General features: G+C 41.7%; 1 protein-coding gene and 1 non-coding gene across 2 annotated transcripts in view; one reads left to right on the top strand and one right to left on the bottom strand.

The window, feature by feature from the left end:
* The window catches only part of LOC126022667 (cat eye syndrome critical region protein 2), a 137,235-nt gene that overhangs the window by 78,082 nt on the left and 31,815 nt on the right, over window positions 1–27,338 (bottom strand). The gene's annotated exons all lie outside the window — the stretch shown is intronic.
* On the top strand, window positions 10,964–11,070 carry LOC126023441 (U6 spliceosomal RNA). Its single transcript, XR_007500564.1, has one exon. It is a non-coding gene; the product is annotated as a U6 spliceosomal RNA (small nuclear RNA).

Here is a 27,338-nt window from a genome sequence, read left to right on the forward strand (position 1 = left end):
TCAGAAAACACTCCTGGTGGGGCTCAGGGAACTAATACTCAGTAATGTTCAAGGTTTATTCTCTGTGGTCACGAATGACCCTTGGCATTGCCTGAGGGATAGGGATACCACAGTATTACCAGGAATTGAAATAAATCAATCTCTTTCCCCTCCTTCCCCCTCCCCCTTCTATCAATGACAGAGGGAGCCATGATTCAATCAAGTTATGCTATAAGTGATGGTGTGATATCACATACATAAAGATATCCTTGACACCTGAATTCAATCCACATGCTAAACTGGCAAGAACAGGGTCTGTGATGAGGAGAGAAAGAATCCTGCTCCAAAGTAGTCAAAGTAGGGGAACAGGTAAGAAACAACAGTAATTCCCACATTCAATGAGAGAAAGAACACATAGAGGAGTGAAGTAAAAACAGCTGTGGAGATTAGCAAAGGTGAGAAGATGAGCTCGGAGTTATAGCATACATAATAATAATAATAATAATAATAATAATAATAATAATAATAATAATAATAATAATAGCAAGGTTTTAAGTAAATTTTATGTTACCTCTAAAAATTCAATGTTAAAAATAAAAATTCTGGAACTGGAGTGATAACACAGTGGTAGGGCATTTGTTTTGCATGAGGCCAACCTGGGGCTGACCTGGGTTCAATCCCCTGCATACCATATTGCAGGGAACTCAAACTCAATTTACCTGGGGGCCGCAGGAGACAAAATCAGTCAGGGTGATCCTTGAGTGCAAAGTCAGTAGTAAGCCTTGGACATTGGGGTGTGTGACCCAAACAACTAAAATAAAACAAAACAAAAAAAGATTCCTCTAAGGCAGGGCCACAAAATGTTGTACGGAGGGCCGCAAATGGCCTGCCATTTGAGATCCCTGCCATATGGTCTCCTGAGCCTACCAGGAGCGATTTCAGAGCACAGAACCAGGAGTAACCCTTGTTTACTAACCCATGGTGTGGCCCAAAAACAAACAAAAATTAATTAATGAATAATAAAAACAATTCTGAGACAATGATGGAAGAAATTAAGACACTGGTGAATGGCATGGTATTGAAATGTTCTACATAAAACCCTATCAGTATCAGTATTGTAAATCATGGTGTCTCAAATAAAATTGAAAAATAAGAGAAGAAAACTAGTTCTCGGAGATGACTTGAAAGTCTAGAGTAATACTTTGCATAGAGGCCCCCGATTTCAATCTCTAGCACCACCTTGCCTCCCAACAACATAGAGAAAACCTAAAGGTATTAGTCATTAAGAACTAGTCTACTTGGAGGGCTGGAGCAATACAATAAATGCAGCTGTTAGCGCTTGCCAGGTACACAACAGACCCAATTTTGATCCCCAGCATCCCATGTGGTCCCCTGAGTCCACCAGGAGTGATTCCTCAGTACAGAGCCAGTAATAACTACTAGCATTGCTGGGTGTTGCCCTCTCAAACAACAAAACCTAGTCTACGGGAGCCAGGGCGTTTACCTTGTACACTGCTGACCTGTGTTCAATTCTCAACATCCCATATGTTCCCCCACACCCCCGGCTAATAGGAGCGATTCCTGAGCTCAGAGCCAAGAAGCAACCCCTGAGCACATCCACCACCACCATTCCCATCCCCCCAAGAACTAGTCTTATCTATCTTGTAGATAGATGAAACAGTGGCATCATTCAGGGGTAACTCCTGGCTCTGTACTCAGAAGTTGCTCCTAGCAGGCTCGGGGACCATATGGGATGCCGGGATTTGAAACGGGGTCTGTCCCAGTTGGCCACTTGCAAGGAAAACACCCTACAACTGTGCTATTGCTCAGGCCCCCAAAAGAGGGCAGTTTGAGAGATGTATGTAGTGAGGCATGAAACTGCTTCTAAAATTTTATACTGCTAGCAGATCAATTTTAAAATAAATTAAAATTTAAGCATAAATTTCACAATTAAAAAATAATTGGTAAGAGGAATATAGATATGAGCATTAACTTAATGGCACATCTAATATAATTTAAAAATAATCAACAAAATGAACCAAAAATAGGTAGGCAGAAAGAAATAACAATATAGTAGAAATCAATAAAGTGGAAATCAATAAAACAATTCGAAAGTCAACGAAAGCAAAAGTAGGTTCTTTGAAAAAATAAACTGATAAACCACTAGCAAAACTCACAAAGGGAGGGCCCGGAGAGATAGCACAGCGGCGTTTGCCTTGCAAGCAGCCAGCCGATCCAGGACCAAAGGTGGTTGGTTCAAATCCCGGTGTCCCATATGGTCCCCCGTGCCTGCCAGGAGCTATTTCTGAGCAGACAGCCAGGAGTAACCCCTGAGCACCGCCGGGTGTGACCCAAAAAAAAAAAAAAAAACTCACAAAGGGAGAGAAACTTAATAAACCTCATTAGAAATGAAAAGGAGATCAAAAAAAGAAAAGGAGATCAATACAGTTAATTCAGAGATTCAAAGAGAAATCAAAGAATTTGAGAAACTGCCACAAAACATGAGAACGTGAAATAAACAAGATAAATTCTTGGATTCCTAATCTTAAAACGGTGAATCAGGATGCTCTAGCATATCTAAACAGACCCACCACTATTGAAACTAAAATGGTAATCAAACGTTTTTCCAAAAACAAAAGCCCAGGCCCAGATGAATTCTTTCAAACCCTTCAAGAGGAACTACTACCAATCCTTTTCATGCTCTTCCAGGAAATTGAAGAAACAGATCGAACCCAGGTTCGTCCTCTATCAGCCACATGCAAGACAAATGACATCACCCTGTGCTATCTTATCTCTCAGGCCCATAGTCAAGGCTATCTACCACAAGCCAATGGCAAATATTATTCTCAATGGTGATAAACTAAAAGCCTTTCCTCTAAAACAGGGGTCTCAAACTTGAGGCCCTCGGGCCGTTTACGGTACTCCGTACAACATTTTGTGGCCCACGACCCGCCTTCAAATATAGCAGTATTCGCGATTATTCGCTTACCAAATAATCGCAATAAAAATCGCATTAAACATTCGCATACCCCGAGCAGTTCCATTTGGGGTATGCAAATGTTTAATGCGATTTTTTTCTTACTAATGTGATATTTTATTGCGAATATTCGGTAAGCGAAATCCCTTATGCGGCCCTGCCTCACCCCAGGGCCCCCTGCGGCCCCCAGGTAAATTGGGTTTGAGACCCCTGCTCTAAAATCTGGTACAAGACAAAACTGACCCCCCCACCACCACTACTATTCAACATAGTACTGGAAGTACTCACCATAGCAATTAAGTAAGAAGCTTCAATCCCCCAGCATCCCAAATGGTCTCCCAAGCCAGGAGCAATTTCTGAGTGTATAGCCAGGAGTAACCCTGGCGCGTCACTGGGTGTGGCCCCCCCCCCCCAAAAAAAAACCACAATTCCATTCACATTAGCACCACACAAACTCAAATACCTTTGAATCAACTTAACTAAAGAGGTGAAGGACCTATCAAAGAAAACTAAAAAAACACTGCTCAAGAAATAAAAGAGGACACAAGGAAATGGAGACATATACCCTGTTCACAGATTGGGAAGATTAACATCATTAAAATGGCAATACTTCCCAAAAATTCATACAGATTCAATACAATTTCTCTAAGGATACCCCATGACATTTTTCAAAGAAGTGGATCAAACACTCCTGAAATTCATTTGGAACAATAAACACCCATGAATAGCTAAAGCAACCCAAGGAAAAAAAAGATGGGAGGCATCACTTTCCCCAACTTTAAATTGTACTACAAAGTAATAGTCATTAAAAAAGCATGGAATTGGAATAAAGACAGACCCAAGATCAATGAAATAGACGAGTATTCAGAGAATGTTCACCAGACATACAATCAATTAATCTTTGATAAAGGGACAAGAAATGCAAAATGAGGGACTGGAGAGATAGCATGGAGGTAGGGTGTTTACTGATAAAGGGACAAGAAATGCAAAATGAGGGGCTGGAGAGATAGCATGGAGGTAGGGTGTTTACCTTGCATGCAGAAGGACAGTGGATTTGAACCCTGGCATCCCAAATGGTCCCCGTGTCTGCCAGGAGCAATTTCTGAGCATAGAGCCAGGAGTAACCCTTGAGCTCTGCTGAGTGTGGACCCCCCCCCCCAAAATAAAGAAATGCAAAGTGGAGCAAGGAAAGCCTCTTCAACAAGTGGTGTTGAGACAACTGGTCAGCCACATACAAAAAAACCCAAAACAAACAAACAAAAATGAACAAGGACCTCCATCTAACACCATGCATAAAAGTCAAATCCAAATGGATTAAAGACCTTGATATCAGGGCCCAGAGAGATAGCACAGCGGTGTTTGCCTTGCAAGCAGACGATCCAGGGCCTAAGGTGGTTGGTTCCAATCCCGGTGTCCCATATGATCCCCCGTGCCTGCCAGGAGCTAGTTCTGAGCAGATAGCCAGGAGTAACCCCTGAGCACCGCCGGGTATGGCCCCAAAACAAAAAACAAACAAAAAAAAAGTGAAATGACAGAAATGAAGAGCATGATAAGTGATAGTCTCCTAGCACTTGTGAATGTGGCCTTGCTGCAAATAAAGAGCTTTTTCAGTTAAGAATATTTACATATTGATCCAACCTATCCCACATTAACGGGCCCACTGGCTAGCTCTGGCTGACAACAGGAACTACTTTGGAACTACTTTAGAGGCCCAACAGCCTCCACAATTAACCTCTGTCATATTAAACCATATTATAGCTCTGAAGCATGTGACCATATACATACATACACAGCCATGCAATAAATTTAATCAGCAAATATTACACTACTCACAATTATATTTCCTGTCATTCAGTGAAGACAAGAGAAAAGAGAGAAGCCTCAGCTTCCACCAGGGCTACCAAGGGGTCTAACTACAAAGACTGACCCTTAGTATAGCAAACTAGAAAACTGATGGGAAAACACGCAGATACTCACCAGGCTCAAAGAATGGAAACAATATCAGCAAAAAACACAACACTAACCAGCTCGGTAAATCCTCAAAGACTTCAGGGACATTACAAAAAAGATGTTTAATGAGCTCAAAGACGGCTCAAGTAATTACCAGCTAAGCACAAGAAAAAAATGAGTCAAGAGTGAAAAAAGGTACTACTATCGGAAATGACAGAAATAAAGAACATGGGGGGCCGGGCGGTGGCGCTAAAGGTAAGGTGCCTGCCTTGCCTGCGCTAGCCTTGGACGGACCGCGGTTCGATCCCCCGGTGTCCCATATGGTCCCCCAAGCCAGGAGCAACTTCTGAGCATATAGCCAGGAGTAACCCCTGAGCATTACCGGGTGTGGCCCAAAAACCAAAAAAAAAAAAAAAGAAAATTTATGGGGCCGGGCGGTGGCGCTGGAGGTAAGGTGCCTGCCTTACCTGCGCTAGCCTAGGAGACGGACCGCGGTTCGATCCCCCGGCGTCCCATATGGTCCCCCAAGCCAGGAGCGACTTCTGAGCGCATAGCCAGGAGTAACCCCTGAGCGTTACCGGGTGTGGCCCAAAAACCAAAAAAAAAAAAAAAAAAAAAGAAATAAAGAACATGGTCAGTGATAGGAAAACTCAAAAGAAGCTGGGAAAAGCAGGTGAGCAAAAGACCAAAGATTTCCAGGATGATAAGAAGGAAGCTGCTTGGAAACAACAGAAATGGAAACAATTTGAAAGAAATAAATAGCATATCAGATAATAACAATATAAAAATAATCAGAGTCCAGGAAGGCAAATTAGATGAAGAAACAGTTAAAGAAATCATCAGTAAGAATTTCTTAAATTAGAGAAATATAGACATTGAGATACAAGAGGCCCAAAGGAACCCAGGGAAAAATACTCAACTAAGAAAATTTCAAGACACATTATATTCAAAATGACAAAAACCAAAGGTAGAGACATAATACTGAAAGCAGCAAGATCAGGGCCCGGAGAGAGAACAGTGGCGTTTGCCTTGCAAGCAGCCGATCTAGGACCAAAGGCGGTTGGGATAAAATCCCTCCCCCCTGCCTGCCAGGAGCTATTTCTGAGCAGACAGCCAGTAGTAACCCCTGAGCACCGCCGGGTGTGGCCCAAAAACTAAAAAAAAAAAAAAAAAGAAAAAAGAAAAAGAAAAAAGAAAAAGAAATTTTTACATACAAAGGAAAGCCCAGATTTACAGATCTATAAAAAAAAAAAAGAGAGAGAGAGAGAGAGAGACTCTACAAGCCAGGAAAGAATAAAGGTATAATTAAAGGGGACCAAAGGTGGTTGGTTCGAATCCCGGTGTCCCATATGGTCACCCATGCCTGCCAGGAGCTATTTCTGAGCAGACAGCCAGGAGTAACCCCTGAGCACCGCTGGGGATGACAAAAAAAAAAAAAAAAAAAAAAAACTAGGGGCAGAGGTAAGGCATTTGCCTCTCATGCAGAAGGTCATTGGTTTGAATCCGGGCATCCCATATGGTCCCCTGCCAGGAGCGATTCCTGAGCATAGAGCCAGGAGTAACCCCTGAATGCTGCCGGGTGTGACCCAAAAATCATAAAAAACAAAAACAAAATGAATATCTCACCCAAATATTCTATCCAGCTAGATTATCATTCAGATTTGTATTGCAGAGCTTCACGGGTAGGCAATAGCTTGGACAAGTCATAGAGCCTTAAAATCAGATTTAAAGCATTAAAAGCGCTTATTTAAAGGACAGGATAGGGCCCGGAGAGATAGCACAGCGGTGTTTGCCTTGCAAGCAGCCGATCCAGGACCAAAGGTGGTTGGTTCGAATCCCGGTGCCCCATATGGTCCCCCGTGCCTGCCAGGAGCTATTTCTGAGCAGACAGCCAGGAGTAACTCCTGAGCATCGCCAGGTATGTCCCAAAAACCAAAAAAAAAAAAAAAAGGACAGGATAAACGTCTCAAGTGGCAATGAGTATGGCACTAATTAACGATGCACTTGTTTGCCTTTAATAAAGGTATTGTTGGCTAGTTTCTAAGGGATTTTATATACTTTTTTGGTCATGAATTCACACTGATTTTTACTGATCCATGTCTGATCAGTTTTAACATACAGATTTTTTTGATATTTTACTTACCAGAAATTTTTTGGCAATAGTTTACTTATTAATGCAGACACTTAACAGTATCTATAATATTTTCAGATATAAAAACAACACTACCAGGGCCAGAGAGATAGCACAGAGGTGTTTGCCTTGCAAGCAGCCAATCCAGGATGTAAGGTGGTTGGTTCAAATTCCCGCATCCCATATGGTCCCTGTGCCTACCAGGAGCTATTTCTGAGCAGGTAGCTAGGAGTAACCCCTGAGCACCGCCAGGTGTGGCCCAAAAACAAACAAAAACTACCTTTCAGAGAGGTTTTTGCAAAGTATGCAATTATTTAATTTCCACATGGCCGGCTCTGGACTGACCCGGTTTTGATCCCCAGCATCCCATATAGTACCCAGAATCTGCCAGGAGCTATTTCTGAGTGCAGAGCTATTTCTGAGGCACAGCCAGGTGTGGCCCCAAACCCTCCCCCAGCTCAAAATAAGTACCACATTTGCCGGCGTATAAGACCCCCTAATTTTGCAGTTAAAACATAGGTTTAGGCCTATATTCGCTGTATCAGACTGAACGTTCTTGTGCTGCATGTGCTACATGTGTTCCTGTGCTCATGTACCACAGTGAGCCAATCACAAGCAAAGGTTCAAAGGTTATACTGTCATAGACTTCCTCTCTGACTCTGGCCAATCTGAGCAGGCTTTTTACAGTGTAGATTCGGGTCCAGAACATTGTCTAATTTGCATGCATCAAAAGCCACTTGGATTGGCTGAGTTAGAGAGGAGGTCCGAGCAGCCTTGCAGTGATTGGTGCAGGATTGAGTTGGAAAATTTGTTTTGTGGCAATATTCAGACAATTTTTGTTTAGCGGCATATTGAAACATTTTTCGGGACATACTCGGCGTATAAGATGACCCCCGATTTTCTGTTGACTTTTTTTTTTGTTTCAAAAGTCATCTTATACGCCGGAAAATACGGTAGGACACCAATTTCACTTCAATGATGAAGGGGTTGTGTTCTCATGAAAAACCAAAAATATATATGAAACACAAGAGACAGAATTGGAAACACCATGTTCAGAACTTAGAAACGAAGTCAATAATAAACAATTCATTCACTGAGAAAGTTACTATAAAAGACAAATATAGAAAATATATACTAAGTGACATAATTACTTAGTTCTCGAAAGAGGCTCATCTGCTTATATAAAGGGCTATTAGAGAGTAACAGGAATAAACTGGAATAAGGAATCTGTTTTGGGGAGAAAGGAACAGGGCACCATACCCATCTATGGTCAGGGGACCAAATGCTATATTGGAGATGAAACCAGGGTCAGCTCCATGCAGGTGGAAATATCAAGGCTCACAGAGGAAAAAATATCCCGCAACAATAATACTACATTCTGATTTTTATTACCCCAGAAATAAAGTCCTTTTAAATTAGTCAGTTACAGTAAGCAAAATCTATCTTTCAAATTCATAACTAATGAATACAGTTAACATTCCTCTCCCCTTCTCCCCCTTAAGAAATTTTGGAAAACTTTAGACAAGGAAAGGCAGGAAATAACAAAGACAGGAAATAAAACTATTTTTAATTGTCAATAACTAGGATAGAAAGAGGAAAAATAATAAAAATTTAAGCTCTCTCATGATTACATACATCTCCAGAAAGTATGTGTTTGACAGGACAGGGTGGTTACAGTTCCAATAAACCTATATTTAAAATAAAAGACTGAAATGGTAGTAAGTAGATGAAAGGCGGCCCCTTTAACATTCGCTCATGGAATCCAGCAACTCTCAGCAGTTGGCTGGAGACGACTCTGGATGATCCTGTGGAGAGCCAACAAAGGGACGAAACAAATCCCCAGGGCCCCCTCCCGACAGCTCCTGAAACAACTTGATAAATGATTGCTCTGTCAGAGTAGGAAGAGATGGAGATGTCTGGGAGCAGAGAGCGGAATGTATCTAATTTAGAAGCCCAAACCAGTAAGGGGGAGGCAAAAAAGCACACTGACACGAAAGCAAGACCACCTTATCACACAGTCATTTGGCCATTATCCAGAAGCAAACATCAAAGAATCTAACAAGATAAAAACTGAAGTCATTAAAATATAATAAGACAACTCAGTTTAGTTCTCCCCAAGTTACTAGGTGTTATATTTTCACTTCCTATAACCAATTTTCAACCTCAAGTCAAGCTCAAAAGAGCACTTCTCTCAAAGTTACTTTATTATTTGCGAAGGCTATATAATACAAAGTGCATTCCATCCACCTCCATTGCCCATGCCTAAAGGTTACTCATTTAGAAGTGCAAGCCAATGGAGAGATAAAACTTTAGCACAGCGCGTTTGCCTTGCAAGCAGCTAATCCAGAACCTAAGGTGGTTGGTTCCAATCCCAGTGTCCCATAAGGTCCCCCGTGCCTGCCAGGAGCTATTTCTGAGCAGACAGCCAGGAGTAACCCCTGAGCATCGCCGGGTGTGGCCCAAAAACCAAAAAACAAACAAACAAAACAAAAAAAAACAACTTTAGCTTAAGCCAATGAAAGATCTTTTTCTTTCCCAAAGCAGAAAAGTACACATTTAGGCTCACATTTTACATTCTTGTTTACCTTCTCTAGACTATATGCAAAACTACTTATACAAACCAGTTATCTATATAGGTTCCATTAAGAACTCCCCCTTTGGGGCTGGAGAGATAGCATGGAGGTAAAGCACTTCCCTTGCATGCAGAAGGACGGTAGTTCAAATCCCGGCATCTCATATGGTCCCCCAAGCCTGCCAGGAGCGATTTCTGAGCACAGAGCCAGGAGTAACCCAAGCGCAGGCAGGTGTGACCGAAAAAAAAGGAAGGAAGGAAGGAAGGAAGGGAGGGAGGGAGGGAGGGAGGGAGGGAGGGAGGGAGGGAGGGAGGGAGGGAGGGAAGAGAGAAAGAAAGATTATATGCTTAAAGTGCAACTATCAATAATTATAAATCATGGTTCTTTAAATTTAAAAATGGGGGGCAGAGGGGCCGGGAAGGTGGCGCTAGAAGTAAGGTGTCTGCCTTACAAGTGCTAGCCAAGGAACGGACCGCGGTTCGATCCCCCGGCGTCCCATATGGTCCCCCCAAGCCAGGGGCGATTTCTGAGCACATAGCCAGGAGTAACCCCTGAGCGTCAAACGGGTGTGGCCCAAAAACCAAAAAAAAAAAAAAAATGGGGGGCAGAGAGAGCATGGAGGTAGAGCGTTTGCCTTGCGTGCAGAAGGATGGTGGTTCAATTCCCAGCATCCCATATGGTCCCCCGAGCCTGCCGGGGGCGATTTCTGAGCAAAGAGCCAGGAGTAACCCTTGAGCTCTGCCAGGTGTGACCCAAAAACCAAAAATAAATAAATAAAAAAACTTTTAACTTTTCTCTTTTGGGAAAAACTCAATAGTGACAAAGCTCACACTATTGAGAAATAAACATGGAGTCACTTCAACTGAGAAAAGGTTATTAGAAGTGAGGGTTTAATGTAGGATTTTTCCAAATCAGTTACTCAGTAATTAATTCAAAAGGAACATTAATTGTTCAAAAACATAGTTTACAAACTTGACCATAAAGCATGTTTTCTTTCTTTTTAGAGAGGGGAACACATCCAGAGAAATTAGAAATTACTCCTGGCAGGCTCAGGAGACCATAGGATGCCAGAGGGATCGAAAACAGGTTGGCCATATGCAAGGCAAAGGCCTTACCCACTGTACCATTAAGAATGCTTTCTAGGATGTGAGGGCGATCTGGCTGGCTAGGTGGGTGTCCCCCATGTGCGTCCCTCCTGAAGCTGTGCGCTCGGTCGAAGAGGAAGGCCTTCCCCGTTCTTGGGTTGAGGGTATAAGAGTAGCTGCGCTCCCCTGCTAGACCCTCCAAACAAGCTCTCAAGAATGCTTTCTAAAATAATTGTCCAAAAAAAAAAAAAAACAAAAACAAATAATGGTGCTAGCTTCGGCAGCACATATACTAAAATTGGAATGATACAGAGAAGATTAGCATGGCCCCTGCGCAAGGATGACACGCAAATTCGTGAAACGTTCCATATTTAAAAAAAAAAATAATAATGCAACATGGTTAGAATTCTTAATTAACTAAAAACTTTAAGCCTCTCCAACTTTTTATATGAATAACCAGAGACTTGGAATATTACTGTAATCAAAGGAAATGCATCCTATGATAAATCTTAATAGAAGAAAAATTAAACTGACTACAATTAGGCATCGTTAAAATTAGCTCTAGACTGTTCTAAGAAAGTCAAGAAGTTAGAGAATTAACCATTCCAAATTCCATGGTCTCAAGCATAACTTACTACAATTATTTAAGAACATCTGAGTAACTGATAGTCAGAAGGACATGAACAAGACAGGACAACTATAAGAAAATAATCATTTTGGGGCCGGAGAGATAGATAGTACTGCAGTAGGGCGTTTGCCTTGCATTGGGCCGATTCAGGAAGAACGTTGGTTTCCCTGAGCCTGCCAGGAGCAAATTCTGAGCACAGAGCCAGGAGTCACCCCTGAGTACTGCTGGGTGTGGCCCAAAACAAAACAAAAAAAAGAGAGAAAATAACTATTTAGTGGATTAAATTAGAGGGCACTACTCCAATTAATTTTGAGAGATTAATTGGGAGGAATAATAAATCACATTAATCTCATTTATTTTTAAACATTTATTTATTTATATTTTAAGCTCATACCTGCTGGCCACTTGGGGGTTACTCCTGGCAGGCTCAGGGGACCCTATGGGATGCTGGGAATCGAACGAGGTTCATTCCAGTCAGCCACATGCACAGCAAACAGCCTAGAAAAGCAAATGACCTACCGCTGTGCTATCTATCCTATCTATCTGTCTGGCCCCAGTTAATCTCATTTAAATACATATGTGAACTGTTCAGAATTTTTACATAAGCAAGAAATTGGGTAACCAGTCTTACTGCCTTTTAAGCTATATGGGCCTTCATATTTCTAATAATTCTAACAATCATATACAAAGTCTAGAGTTTATACAATGCTATCTTAAAGCTCTACCCTGCTTACAAATTGACTGGTCTGTTCCCAATAAGTAAGCAATTTCATGGGTTTTGTTTTCTTTTATTTTTGGGTCACACCCAGTGGTGCTCAGGGGTTACTCCTGGCTCAGTGCTCAGAAATCACCCCTGGCAGGCTTGGGGGATGCTGGGAGTCCATCCGGTCAGCCACCACTGTGCTATCTCTCCAGCTCCATTTTATATTCTTGAGATGGTCTGTCTTACTCAAATAATTTGAAAATATTAATGGTCAATATTAGAAGTGTCACCTAATATATAAAACACTGCTGCAAACTGGTAACATGGAAAAGGTTATATAGAAGATAATTTTAATTACTTTTTTCAATATATATGTTTTAGAATATGTATAATTTTTTCAATATGTGGGAAGATTTACACTAAAATGTGGAGACTTTCCTTAATTTTTTTAATCCTATCTGATAAAAAGATAGTAGAGAATAAGGCGCTTGCCTTACATGAAGTTGAACAGCCTCCCATATGGACCCCCACTGTCAGAAATAAGTCCTAAATGAAGAGGCAGGAGTAAACCCTGAGCACAAGTAGGTGTGGCCCCCAAAATAAGCAAAAATATTATTATGGCCTTGGGCTGCACCAATAGCACAGTGGGTTGGGTGCTTGCCTTGCACACAGCCAACCTGGGTTTGTTTAATCCTTACACCTTATGTGGTTCCTGAATAGCACCAGAAGTGATTCTTAAGCACTGGGCACACTGATAGATGTGGCTTAAGAAAAAAAGGTTAGTTAAGAAAAATAAATAAGGGGCTGGAACGGCAGCACAGAGGTAGGGTGTTTGCCTTGCATGTGGCCAACCCAGGACGAACCTGGGTTTGATTCCTGGTAGCCCATGTGGACCCCAAGCCTGCCAGGAGTGATTTTTGAGTGCAGAGCCAGGAGTAATCCCTGAGCACAATTGGGTGTGGCCTAAAAACCAAATAAATAAATAAAAATACTAATTCTTCAAAAAAAAAGGGGGGGAGGCAAAGGGATTGCACAGTGGTAGGGCATTTGCTTGTGTGTGCCTGACCCAGGATGGACGTTCAAATCCTGGCATCTCATATGGTTACCCGAGTCTGCCATGAGTGATATCTGAGTGCAGAGCCAGGACTAACCCCTAACAACCCCCCAAAATTATAATAAAATAAAAATAATTAAATACCTTAATCAGTTCCGTATTTTCCCAAAACTGGATGGCTGAAAAGCATTCCTACTGAATCTGTCCCTTATATAAACTACATAGGTGTTTCTAAAGATGTTTTTAGAACTAACCTTCACACACATTGTCTTCTCCAATAAATGTTATTACTCTTATTAAATTTGAAAATTAATCCTCCAAAGTGGAAGTCTGGAGCAGGTGGCTCGTTTGGCACAGGTGTAAGGAGCTGGAGCCTAAAGGCTAGGTTCCCACACCTATCATCATCATGAGATGTCTCTAAGCCAGGCTGGACTAAATGAGAAAATAGGCAAAAATTAATTGACTCCTGGAGAATCACCAGCAGATGTGCTATATTATCATGGAGCATCAATACAAGGAATAGGTGAATGAGTGCATCCGATACTAGTATATGCTGCAGAGATATCTAATTTATTTTACTACCATCACAAATGCCAATCCAACCAATGCTACAAAAGCAATAGAAAAAACTTCCAGGTGGCTACTATATGGGGTAATTAATCTAATTTACTGCTTCCTATAAAAAATTTAAAGAGGGGGGCGCTGGAGAGATAGCATGGAGGTAAAGCATTTGCCTTGCATGTAGAAGGACGGTAGTTCAAATTTCAGCATCCCATATGGTCCACCCAGCCTGCCAGGAGCGATTTCTGAGCATAGAGCACTGCCAAGTGTGACTCAAAAACCAAATAAAAATAAAAAATAAAAATAAAAAAATACAAATAAACCTATAAAACGCATTTCATCCTAATAAGAGAATTTTGGCTTTGTCAAAAAGTATTATAGATAATAGGTGCATCCATAAAACATTAAAAATCTCAATCGTTTTAAGGAAATTGAACAGTTAGAAACTACAAGAAATCAAAGATTTCCAAGTGGAACCTAATGAACTAAGGGCAATAAAAGAACAAATTGTAATTGTTGTTAAGTTGTATGTTCTATTAAATTGAGAAACATTAAAAAAAAAACTCAATTGAGGGGCTGAAGAGATAGCATGCCTTGCACGCAGAAGAAAGGTGGTTCGAATCCCACATCCTATATGGTCCCTCAAGCCTGTCAGGAGCAATTTCTTTCTTTCTTTCTTTTTTTTTTTTTTTTTTTTTTTTTGGTTTTTGGTTTTTGGTTTTTGGGTCACACCTGGCGGTGCTCAGGGGTTACTCCTGGCTATCTGCTCAGAAATAGCTCCTGGCAGGCACGGGGGACCATATGGGACACCGGGATTGGAACCAACCACCTTAGGTTCTGGACTAACTGCTTGCAAGGCAAACACCGCTGTGCTATCTCTCCGGACCCGACCAGGAGCAATTTCTGAGCACAGAGCTAGGAGTATTCCCTGAGTGCTGTCAATGTGACCCCAAAACCAAAAGCAAACAAAGAAAAAATCTCAATGGATTTTTTAAAAAATCACCAATATAAATAAAGCATCAATTCATAACTGAATTAGCAAGCCAGGAATGAAAGGCTGTTTCTTAATCTAGTAGTAGTAGGCAATGATAAACTCTATGATTGAATGCCATACTCAAGACAAAGTGCTGCAGTCTTTTAAGGAAACTTCTTTAATGCTTTTTGGAAAATGGGTTTTAAGACTATGAAACCTGTCCATAAAGCTCTGCTTCCTTCCTTAAGGAAGAGTATACTTCCTTAAGTATAAAGTATACTTGGTGAGGTGTTCGTTTCAGAGTTGTGCTCTTTGGCTGTGTTTCATTTTTTTTTTTTTTTTTTTTTTTTTTTTGGTTTTTGGGCCACACCCGGTGACGCTCAGGGGTTACTCCTGGCTATGCGCTCAGAAGTCGCTCCTGGCTTGGGGGACCATATGGGACGCCGGGGGATCGAACCGCGGTCCGTCTCCTAGGCTAGCGCAGGTAAGGCAGGCACCTTACCTCGAGCGCCACCGCCCGGCCCCTGTGTTTCATTTTTTAAAGAACTTTTCCACCATGCATGTGGGTTTTGTTGTTGTTGTTGTTCCCTTTTTTTTTTGGGGGGGGGGGAGGTGTAGATAGGTAGATAGGTAGAGAGCGACACATCTGGCCTTGCTCAGAGATTTCCCATGGCTCTATGCTCAAGTATCAATCCTGGGAGGCTTAGGCTATGAGTGCCAGGATATAGAATCTGGGTTAGTGTTTGTCTTATCAGCTATTCTATCTCTCCAGAACCAGCCCCCACTCCATTGTCTTATGGCTCCTAGAGATGCAATGAATCATTTGAATTTTTCTTTGAATGTAAACCCCCTTTTATTTAAAAATGCAACCCATAGTTGACCATAATACATTTTCTTTCAAATAACTGAATGTGTTAACTTATTAAGGAGGGGAGGGGAGGGGAGGGGAGGGGAGAGGAGACCAAAACAAAACTAAACAAAAAATAAAAATAAATACCATGGTTACAAAGTTACTCGTAGTACAGGTCTTTTTTCCCCCCACAATTTTAATGTTGTTCATGATTGAGTTTCAGTCATGCAATGTACAACACCCTTCACCAGTGCACATTTCCCACCACCAATATCCAGTTTCTCTCCCACCCTCCCCACTTCCTGCCTCAGTAGAAGACATTATTCTCTGTCTCTTAAGACACTGTGGGTTGCAATCGCTTTTATCACCTTCAGCACCCAGTTCTTGTTCAGAGTGATCATTTCCAACTATCATTGTTATAGTGGTTCCTTCTCTGCCCTAACTGCCCTCCGCTGTGGCAAGCTTCATATCATGGATTGGTCCTCCAGGCCCTCATCTTTATTGCCTCAGGATACTATTACCGTAGCATCATTTTTTTTTAATATTCCACAAATCAGTGTGACCATTCCGTATCTATTCCTTTCCCTCTAACTCATTTCGCTCAGCATAATACTCTCCATATCCATCCATGTATATAAGCAAATTTCATGACTTCATTTTTTCCTAACAGCTGCATTGTATTCCACTTTGTAAATATGCTAATTTCCTTTCCCACATTATCTGTTATTGGTTTGTTTTCTGATTTTGGCAATTATGAACAGTGCTATGAAGAACATAGGAACACTATTGAGTCTTTAACTTGATGTTCTTTTTTTTTTTTATGTTCTTTGTTTTGTTTTGTTTTGGGGCCACACCTGGTGACGCTCAGGAGTTACTCCTGGTTATGTGCTCAGAAATCGCTCCAGGCTTGGGGGACCAGATAGGATGATGGGGATTAAACCCAGGTCCGTCCTGAATCAACAACCTGTAAGGCAAATATCCTATCACTGCACTATCACTCTGGCCCCTCACTTTTTATTTTAATTTTCTCAATTCTTTGTTTAGGAGAGCACACATATCTGATGCTAAGGGCTTACTCCTAGATTTGCATTCAGGGACCACTTCTGGGGAGGCTGGAGGATTATGGATGGCTGCCAGAGAATGAAGGTAGGTCACACAGTGCAAGTGCCCCGCCCACCATATTTTCTTTGACTTTGATGACTGCCTGTACCAAAGTTTATTATCCTCAACATAATGTCAGTAAAGTCATCCTCTGAGATTTTACAGAGTTAAGTCCTTTAACAAATGGTGCTGGAAAAACTGGTCTGCTACATGCAAGAAAAGAAACTCAAACCTCTTTTTAACACCATACACACAAATCAAACGAAAATGAATTAAAGACCTTGTTTCAGATCTGAAACCATAAGAAGAAAACATAGAACTCTCCTTGACATTGAGGATAAAGGAATACTCAAATATAAAAAACCACTGACCAAGCAAGTGAAAGCAATGATAAACAAATGAAACTACTTTAAACTAAAAAGCTTCTGCACCTCATAATCAGGATAAAAGACCACCCACAGAATCAGAAAATATTCACCAAACCCCCATGAATTCCATTAAAAAAAAAACGAGAGGGGCCAGAGCGGTGGCGCAGCGGTAGGGCATTTGCCTTGCATGCCACTGATCTAGGATGGACTGCGGTTCTGTGGATTCCCCAGAAGTCCCAAATGGTCCCCCAAGCCAGGAGTGATTTCTGAGCACATAGCCAGGAGTAACCTCTAAGCATCCCGGGTATAAGCCAAAAACCAAAAACCAAAAAGAAAAAAGAAGGGCCGGAGAGATAGCACAGCGGTGTTTGCCTTGCAAGTAGCCAATCCAGGACCTAAAGTGGTTGGTTCAAATCCCGGTGTCTCATATAGTCCCCCGTGCCTGCCAGGAGATATTTCTGAGCATAGAGCCAGGAGTAACCTCTGAGCGCTGCCGGGTGTGACCCCCCCCCCAAAAAAAAAAAACAAAAAACGAAAAAGAGAGATAAACAGAAACTTCCTCAAAGAAGAAATACTAATTGCCAAAAGACACATAAAAAAAATGTTCCACATCATTAATCATCAGGTAGATACTAACCAAAATGACAATGAGATAATTCTTTCACACCACAGCAACTAGTGTAGAATAGAAAGAACCAGAACAACCAGTACTGGGAATAGATGTGGGGAGAAAGGGATTCTCATTAACTGCTGGTGGGAACATCGATTGGTCCACCTTTTTGGAAGACAATATGGGCATTCCTCAAAAAAACAGAAATAAGCTACCTTATGACCCAACAATACCTCTCCTCGGAATATACCCTAGGGCCTGCCAAACAATGTAGAAAAGGTATCTCTGCACTTTTTTTCTTTTTTTTTTTTTTTTTTTTTTGGTTTTTCGGCCACACCCGTTTGATGCTCAGGGGTTACACCTGGCTAAGTGCTTAGAAATTGCCCCTGAGTTGGGGGAACCATATGGGACACCGGGGGATCTAACTGGGGTCTTTCCTTTGGCTAGTGCTTGCAAGGCACCTTACCTCTAGCGCCACCTCGCCGGCCCAATCTCTGCACTTTCATGTTCATTGTAGCACTGTTCACAATAACCAAAAACTGGTAAGTGTGTGAGAACCAATGAATGAATAAAGAAATCATGGTACAACTACACAATGGAATAGCTGTTAGGCAAAAATGAAATTTGCATATCAATGGATAGACATGGAGAGTAGTACGTTGAATGAAATGAGTTATGGGGACAAAGAATGATCATCTCAGAACATTAAAAAAAGTTATCAGATTAAAACTAAGACAAAATATATGATGAAGGGTGCAGTTAGGATAGAGAAAGGACTACTATGACAGTAATTGGTGGAAATGACCAGACATGACCTGGTAATAAAAGGAAGTAAAGTGACATCATGATTCCCCTTCAGTAACAGTATTACAAACCATGGTGCTTAAAGGGAAAAAATAGGCTGTAGCTATAATATGGGAGAAGGTGTTTGCCTTGCACACGGCTGATCTGGGTCCAATCTCTTGCATCACATTTGGTTCCCCAAGTATACCAGGAGTAATACCTGAGAGCACAAAACTCGAAGTAATCTGAAGTGTTGGAACACTGTATGATTGAAACCCAACTATCAACTGTTTTATTCTGTATTTCATGATGTTTAATTTAAACACACACACACACACACACACACACACACACACACACACACACACGGCACTTGCAGCTGACTTGGATTCAATCCTTAGTATTCCTCAGTATTCTTGAAAACAGAGCCAGGAGTAACCCCTGAACATTATCAGGTGTAGCCTATCCCCCAAACCCCCAAACAAACAAACAGGTAGCCTTTGTTATTGTTTTCACTCATTGAGCTGGATGAGTGAAAATGCATCTTGTTTGCATTACTGTCCTGAAGATGAATCTTTGTTGTTAGTTCACTGGCTATGGTTTTTTTTCTGAGAGAGTATGGTGTGTTTTGCTCTTTTCCTTACATACCCATATTGACAGTAACAGAAAGTATAAATGTGAAAAGTGGAATGAGTAAAATTATAAGTAGAGTGTGGCTGCATAATGGAGATATGGACCTGTGAATATGGCAGAGGTCAGGCACAGAGGCTTCCAGAAAAGAGGTAAATCAGTTTCCAGTTCTGAAAAGGCAGCCTGAGCCAGTTGAGGTTAACCTCACCTGGAAGGGTGGAGGAGCATACAGAAGGTATGTAGAGGTGGACCTTCACACTAAGTAGTTTTTAAAAACCACTTAACTGAACTGGAACTGAAGTTCAAGTAAAGGCTAGAATATAATGGAAGGTGTTCTTAACCACAAATCTAGTGAGAACAGTAGCAATTTTAATAAGTATACACTTGTTGAATTCTCCAAACTAGTTGGGGCCAGAAAGATAGCATGGAGATAAGGCGTTTGACTCACATGCAGAGTCAGTGGTTCGAATCCCGGCATCCCATATGGTCCCCTGAGCCTACCAGGAGCGATTTCTGAGCGTAGAGCCAGGAGTAACCCTGGAGCGCTGCCGGGTGTGACCCAAAAACCAAAAAAATAAAAAAAAATTGTTCATATCAAATTATTCAAGACTAGGAAAGATTGAGAAAGAAAAGAAAAAAGATTGAGAAAGAAAAGTATACTTATAGTCTAATATGAAACAGTCACTCAAATTTTAGTTTCTTCTGTCCAATTTTCAACAAAAACAGAAGTAGCATTAAGGAAACTCAAGGGGCTGGAGAGATAGCACAGAGGTAGGGCATTTGCCTTGCACTGGCCAATCCAGAATGGACCAGTTTGATTCCTGGCATCCCATATAGTCCCAGAGCCTGCCAGGACTATTTCTGAGCGTAGATCCAGGAGTAACATCTGAGCACCACCAGGCATGACCCCAAAACAAAACAAAAAAACCAACCCTCCCCCCCTAAAGGAAACTCAAGACTCAGGGATAATACCCAAAAGTTATACTATTGTTCAAACTATCTCACAAACTGTGAGAAGTTAATTATGCAACATGGGCAACAATTTGGAGGCAAAGCATTTACATGTTCTACAAACTAAATGAAGTATTCTAGCATATATTTCTATGTATTATAATTAGATAAATCTAAATATCTGACAGTGGTTACAACTATTACAGTTCATAGAATTATTTTCATAGTTATCTGAGAGCCCGTGAGTTATTTTAAAACCAACAAAAGACACAACCCACAATAATGATGTAATGCCCTTGCTTCCCCCACTGACATTTTCTCACTTTTTAAGTCCGTTACCCCAACTATGCACCTTTGTTTTGTAACAGGGAGTTGCACATATGTCTGGCCAGTAGTGCTTGCTGGAGTGCACATCAGTTTATGATGCTGACAGACTTGGCCATATGCTAACAGAGTTTTCTCATTCCTAGTTGTGATCAACAGAAGCCACACATTCTGCTTGCTGGTGATGCTAGTACATCAGTTTCAGTAGCTGCACTTGCTGAGGGTCACACTCCTTGTTTTGATGTGTTTTGAGGGCACACCCAGTCATGCTCAGGATTTATATCTTGCTCTACACTCCGGGGTCACCCCTGGAGGTCTTCAAAACTACACGGGATGCCAGAGATCAAATTTGAGTCAACTGCATACAAGGCACACATCCTACCTTCTGTACTCTCTCCCCCCAGTCTCAGCACTTCTTTTCTGTGGTGCTCTCACATACATGCACCTACCTAGAAATTGTAGCACCAGGAACCACAGATTAGACTGCCAGGCTCAGCAGCCAGGCTCAAAGAAAGCTAGTAGGCTCACACTTGGTGCATATGGGACACTGGAGAGATTTGAACTAGTGACCATACTAGGCAAAGCAGGCACTCTAAGCCCTACACTTTTATTTTGGGGCCACACCTAGAAATGGCCTGGGGTTACTCCTGGTTCCGCACTCAGAAATAACTTCTGGCAGGTTTAGGGAATATCAAATGCCAAGGGTTTGTAGAGTGTAAGGAACGCCCTACTCGCTATACTCCAGTTCCCCTAGAAACACAGTCCTCCCTATCATATAATCTAAGTGTGGAGCTACTAAAGCTATTAAGAGAAGTGTCATACAGTTCAGTAGAAATAATGGGGATGGGGAGGGGGGGGGGGAGAAATAATGATAGTGTGCTAAGATGTAGTGCAGTAATATTCAAACATGAACAATTCCTGGGTTTGGATAAAAACATGTCCCACACTGTATAAGGTATGCAAGAACATAAAATACACACTTATTTTTTCCCACAGAAAGTCATTTTTTGTTTATATCTGATATTTCCAGGTAGGTGGGCCTTCACAAGTTTTTAAAAAAAAATTTAATATAATTTAATTTTATTAAAACCACTGTGATTTACAAAGTCCTTCATAGTTGGATTTCAGACATACAATGAATCAGGGCCAATCCCTCCACAGTGCCAACTTCTACATACTTACTTTATTTTTTTTTTAAAAACAGGCCAATCTAATCTGCAGTGACAGAAATCTGGTAATTAGATATGACTCAAAAGGGCACGAGTAGTACTTCTACAAATATGCCAGTATAAATCATACTTCAGTTATTTATTAAAAAAATATGATTCAGTTTATCAAAATTTCTTTTTTTGTTGTTTTTTTTGTTGTTGTTGTTGTTTTTTTGTTTTTCGGGCCACACTGTTTGATGCTCAGGGGTTACTCCTGGCTAAGCACTCAGAAATTGCCCCTGGCTTGGGGGGACCATATGGGACACCGGGGGATCGAACAGGGGTTGCGATCTTTCCTTGGCTAGCGCTTGCAAGGCAGACACCTTACCTCTAGCGCCACCTTGCCAGCCCCAGTTTATCAAAATTTAAATTGTAAATTTAGGCCATAAATCAAAAATAATAGCAAAATCTGCATCCATCCCCATTATTTCTACTGAATTGATTCAATTTTACATATTTCACCTTAAATAGTTTCCAAAGTATTAGCCCCCCCCCTTTCATGGAAAATAACCATTACATTCATCAGTAAAGTAAAATGAAATTATTGCAAATAACTCTCAGGGTCAGAAAGACAGTTCGAAGAATAGAGTTCAACCTAGTTGTAGCTGTAACCACAGACCCCTGGCTTGATGTTGATGCTATGTATGTTTCGGTCCACCAAGCACCACCAAGAGTGATCCCTGAATAAAAAGCAAGGTATACTCCTGGAAAACCACTGGGTGTTGCCTCCTCCCACAGTCAAAAAACAGATAATGGGGAGGGGCACACAGATTCAGCAATGTTCAAGAGTTATTCCTGGCAGTGTTTGGGGAAAACATGGGATGCCAAGGATTTTCAGACCGGGCTGGTCACATACAAACAAGATAAGCAAGTACCTTACCTGCTCCTGCAACCCAAGAGCTAATTTTTTTTTTGGAGGTGGGGGTCACACCCGGCAGCGTTCAGGGATTACTCCTAGCTCTACGCTCAGAAAGCACTGCTGGCAGGCTCAGGGGACCATATGGGATGCTGAGATTCGAACCACTGTCCTTCTGCATGCTAGGCAAATGCCCTACCTCCATGTTATCTCTCTGGCCCAAGAGATAATTTTTTAAACTATCTTTAAGCACCATGATTACAAACATGTTTGTAATTGGGTTTCAGTCATAAAAAGAATACCCCCTTCACCAGTGCAACATTCCCACCACCAAAGCTCTCCACTCCCTACTCCCCCACCTGTTTTCGAGACAGGCATTCTACTTCACTCACTCACTACCATTGTCATGATAGTTGTTAGTAGTTATTTCTCTAACTGCACTCACCACTCTTGTGGTGAGCTTCATACCATGATCTGGTCCTCATCTCTATTGTCTCTGGGCATTGTTACAATAATGTCTTTTATTTTTCTTTCCTTTTTGTTTTTTGGCTTTTGGTTTTTGGATCACATCCAGCAGTGCTCAGGGATCATTCCTGGCTCTACGCTCAGCAATCACTCTTGGCAGGCTTGGGGACCATAGGGATGCAGGGATTTGAACCACCATCCTTCTGCATGCAAGGCAAATGCCATACCTCTGTGCTATCTCTCCAGTCCTTTATTTTTCTTAAAACCCACAGATGAGTGATACTATTCTGTGTCTCTCTCCCTCTGACTTAATTCACTCAGCATAATAGTTTTCATGTATAGAAAAAAATTCATGACTTCATCTCTCCTGATGGCTGCATAATATTCCACGGTGTATATGTACCAAGTATCTTTAGCCATTAGTAATCATGAGCTTCTATTTAACTGAATATAAATGTGATTTCTAATAAAAGTCACATCATAGGGGCCGGAGAGATAGCATGGAGGTAAGGCGTTTGCCTTTCATGCAGAAAAGGTCATCGGTTCGAATCCCGGCGTCCCATATGGTCTCCCGTGCCTGCCAGGAGCAATTTCTGAGCCTGGAGCCAGGAATAACCCCTGAGCACTGCCGGGTGTGACATCCCTCCAAAAAAAAAGTCACATCATAAAACTTGTTAAAAGAAAGTCCATCAAAAATTACGCATTTTTCTCAAGAAATATAGTAAAGCACCCATTTTGCTCAGTCTGTGACAAAACTTTGTTGTTTTGGACCACACCCAGCAGCACTCAGGAATTACTCCTGGCTCTACACTCAGAAATTGCTCCTGGCTGGCTCGAAGGACCATATGGGATCCTGGGGATCAAACCCAGGTCAGCAGTGTGCAAGGCAAATGCCCTACTGCTGTGCTATTGCTCCGGCCTCAAAACTAAATTAAATTGGGGCCGGGCGGTGGCGCTAAAGGTAAGGTGCCTGCCTTGCCTGTGCTAGCCTTGGACGGACCGTGGTTCGATCCCCCGGTGTCCCATATGGTCCCCCAAGCCTGGAGCAACTTCTGAGCGCATAGCCAGGAGTAACCCCTGAGCGTTACTGGGTGTGGCCCAAAAACCAAAAACCAAAAAACAAAAAAAAAAAAAAACCAAAAAACAAAAAAACTAAATTAAATTAAATTCTTTTTGTTGTTGTTGTTGTTGTTTGGGCCACACCCAGCGGTGCTCAGGGGTTACTCATGGCTATCTGCTCAGGAATAGGTCCTGGCAGGCACGGACCATATGGGACGCAGGGATTTGAGCCAACCACCTTTGGTCCCGGGACGGCTGCTAGCAAGGCAAACACCACTGTGCTACTTCTCCGGCCCCAATTTTTTTTTGTTGTTGTTGCTTTTTTGGGCCACACCCGTTTGATGCTCAGGGGTTACTCCTGGCTAAGGGCTCAGAAATTGCCCCTGGCTTGGGGGAAGCATATGGGACGCTGGGGAATCGAACCCTGGTCCTTCCTTGGCTAGCGCTTGCAAGGCAGACATCTTACCTCTAGTGCCACCTCTCCATCCCCCAAATTAAATTCTTAAAATTAAAAAAAAAATTTCTCCAATGTAAAAAGAACATACTACAACCCCTGTAAAGAAAAACTTGAAAAAGTTCAATCTTTGGTACTTTAAGTAATTTATCATGTGGAAATCATGTATGCACAATAGCAAAGCACCAGAGAAACAGTATACAGGGCCAAATTGGGAGAATACTTAATACAGCACAACTAAAATGTGGATGAAAGCTACTTAAATTTAAGATTCAAGTTCTTGGGGCCGAAGAGATAGCATGGAGGTAAGGTGCCTTGCGTCCAGAAGGATGGTGGTTCAAATCCCAGCATCCCATAAGGTCCCCCGTGACTGCCAGGGGCAATTTCTGAGTGTAGAGACAGGAGTGACCCCTGAGCACTGCCAGGTGTGACCCAAAAACAAACAAAAACAACAACAAAAAGAGTTCAGTTCTTAATACCTTCGTTTTATTTCCTTTAATAATTTTTTCTTTAGAAAAACCAATATTTAGGGAGAGAGAAAGACGAAAGAAAGACGCAGAATGGTTTCACTCATCTATGGGCTTTAAGAAAAATGAAGGACATTTTTAACAGTATCTCAGAGACAAGAGAGATGAGGGCTGGTAGGTGCAGCTCAGGACATGCAGCTCATCACATAGAGTGATGAGTGCAGTTGCAGAGATGACTACACTGAAAACTATCATAAAATGTGAATGAATGAGGGAAGTAGAAAGCCTGTCTCGAGTACAGGTGTAGGGGGGTAGGGAGGAGGGAGATCTGGGAAATTGGTGGTGGGAATGTTGCACCGGTGAAGGGGGGTGCTCTTTACATGACTGTAATCATACAACTATAATCATGTTTGTAATCACGGTGTTTAAATAAAGATAAAAAAAAAAAAAAGAAAAACCAATATTTGGGGCCGGACAGATAGCATGGAGATAAGGCATTTGCCTTGCATGCAGAAGGTCGGTGGTTAGAATCCTGACATCCCATATAGTCCCCCGAGCCTGTCAGGAGCGATTTCTGAGTGTACAGCCAGGAGTAACCTCTGAGCACAGCCGGGTGTGACCCAAAAATGAAGGAAGGAAGGAAGGAAGGAAGGAAGGAAGGAAGGAAGGAAGGAAGGAAGGAAGGAAGGAAGGAAGGGAGGGAGGGAGGGAGGGAGGGAGGGAGGGAGGGAGGGAGGGAGGGAGGGAGGGAAGAGGAAAGAGAGAGAGAGAGAGAGAGAGAGAGAGAGAGAGAAAGAAAGAAAGAAAGAAAGAAAGAAAGAAAGAAAGAAAGAAAGAAAGAAAGAAAGAAAGAAAGAAAGAAAGACAGAAAGAAAGAAAGAAAGAAAGAAAGAAAGAAAGAAAGAAAGAAAGAAAGAAAGAAAGAAAGAAAGAAAGAAAGAAAGAAAGAAAGAAAGAAAGAAAGAAAGAAAGAAAGAGGGGCCGGAGAGATAGCATGGAGGTAAGGTGTTTGCCTTTCATGCAGAAGGTCCGTGGTTCAAATCCCGGCGTCCCATATGGTCCCCCGTGCCTGCCAGGAGCGATTTCTGAGCAGACAGCCAGGAGTAACCCCTGAGCACTGCCGGGTGTGACCCAAAAACCAAAAAAAAAAAAAAAAAAGAAAGAAAGAAAGAAAGAAAGAAGACATATATAGCTTTTTTGTTTGTTTGTTTGTTTTGGTGGGGCCACACCCGGCTATGCTCAGGGGTTACTCCTGGCTATCTGCTCAGAAATAGCTCCTGGCAGGCACAGGGGACCATGTGGGATGCCGGGATTCAAACCAACCACCTTAGGTCCTGGATCGGCTGCTTGCAAGGCAAACACTGCTGTGCTATCTCCCGGGCCCCAAGACCAATATTTTTATGGATTGATGCAATTGCCTTACATACAGCTAAAGTTTAATCCCTGAGTATAGAATCAGGAGTTAACTCTGAGCAGCACTGGGTGTTCCGAAACAAAAAGCAAAGAGTAAACAGTATCTGAAAGCTAAAGAAACAAAAATAAAAATAAGGCAGGGAAAACAGAGGTCCAGGAAAAGGAAATCAGAATATTTATCTTACCTTCTTATAACATAGTCTAATTCAAAGCTAATTATTTTGAATCAATAACTATAAAAAACTATAAAAAACTACTCATGTCTGTGCATGTCATGTCCTTGACTCCACACATATCCCTTATTATCTAAATTTTAAAAAAGAAAAAATAATTTATGAAGGAAATTATATACAAAGGTAAACCAGTAAACTAAACACTCAATTTCTTACACATGATAATGACATTAAAATAAGGTAAGTTACATTAACTTGTCAATACACTGGAAATGTTGGACTTGAGGTCTCCAATATTTACTGAATAAAAATCAAATGGAAAAAACAGCCTGTTCCCAAAGTTAACATGATTAATAAAGTGCTTCAAATACTTAAGGAATAATTAGGGTAAACTTTAACATCAACATTTTGGGGGTTGTTTTGGGGTCACACCTGGTAGTACTCAGGAATTACTCTGGACTCTGTGCTCAGGGAGTCATTCCAGGCATTGCTCAGGGAAGTATATGGGTACTGGAGGTCAAACCCAGGTCAATCAGGTGGTCCATATACAAGGCAATTGCTCTCCTTGTTGTACTATTGCCCTAGCTCCCAACACCAATGTTTTTAAGCTCCAAATTCAAACTTTCATGGAGTTATCCCTCAATAACAAGACCTAATTTAAAAAAAAAAGGTCATCGAAACTGCTGCCATGATCTAGGGTCATATTTTCCAAACTACTGGAGAATATACTACAGACATCTACTTAATTCAATACTATGTACTATGCATTTCACATGTAAAAGATAGAATCAATAACCAGATAGTTAATTATTGAAAATATGTAAGACTAGGGCTAGGGAAATCAAGGGGAGGAGCACATGACTTTTATTTGTGAGATACCATGTCTGATTCCTAGCACCCTTTGGCTTCCAAATAACCACACTTGTCATTATTACTAGGAGTTATGTCAGGACCCCTGAACACCAATGGGGAGGCTTCCAGTGCTCACCAGGGCTCCAATACCTAACTGAGG

The sequence above is a fragment of the Suncus etruscus genome, chromosome 11 (genome assembly GCF_024139225.1).
Source record: "Suncus etruscus isolate mSunEtr1 chromosome 11, mSunEtr1.pri.cur, whole genome shotgun sequence".
Taxonomy (NCBI): Eukaryota; Metazoa; Chordata; class Mammalia; order Eulipotyphla; family Soricidae; genus Suncus; species Suncus etruscus.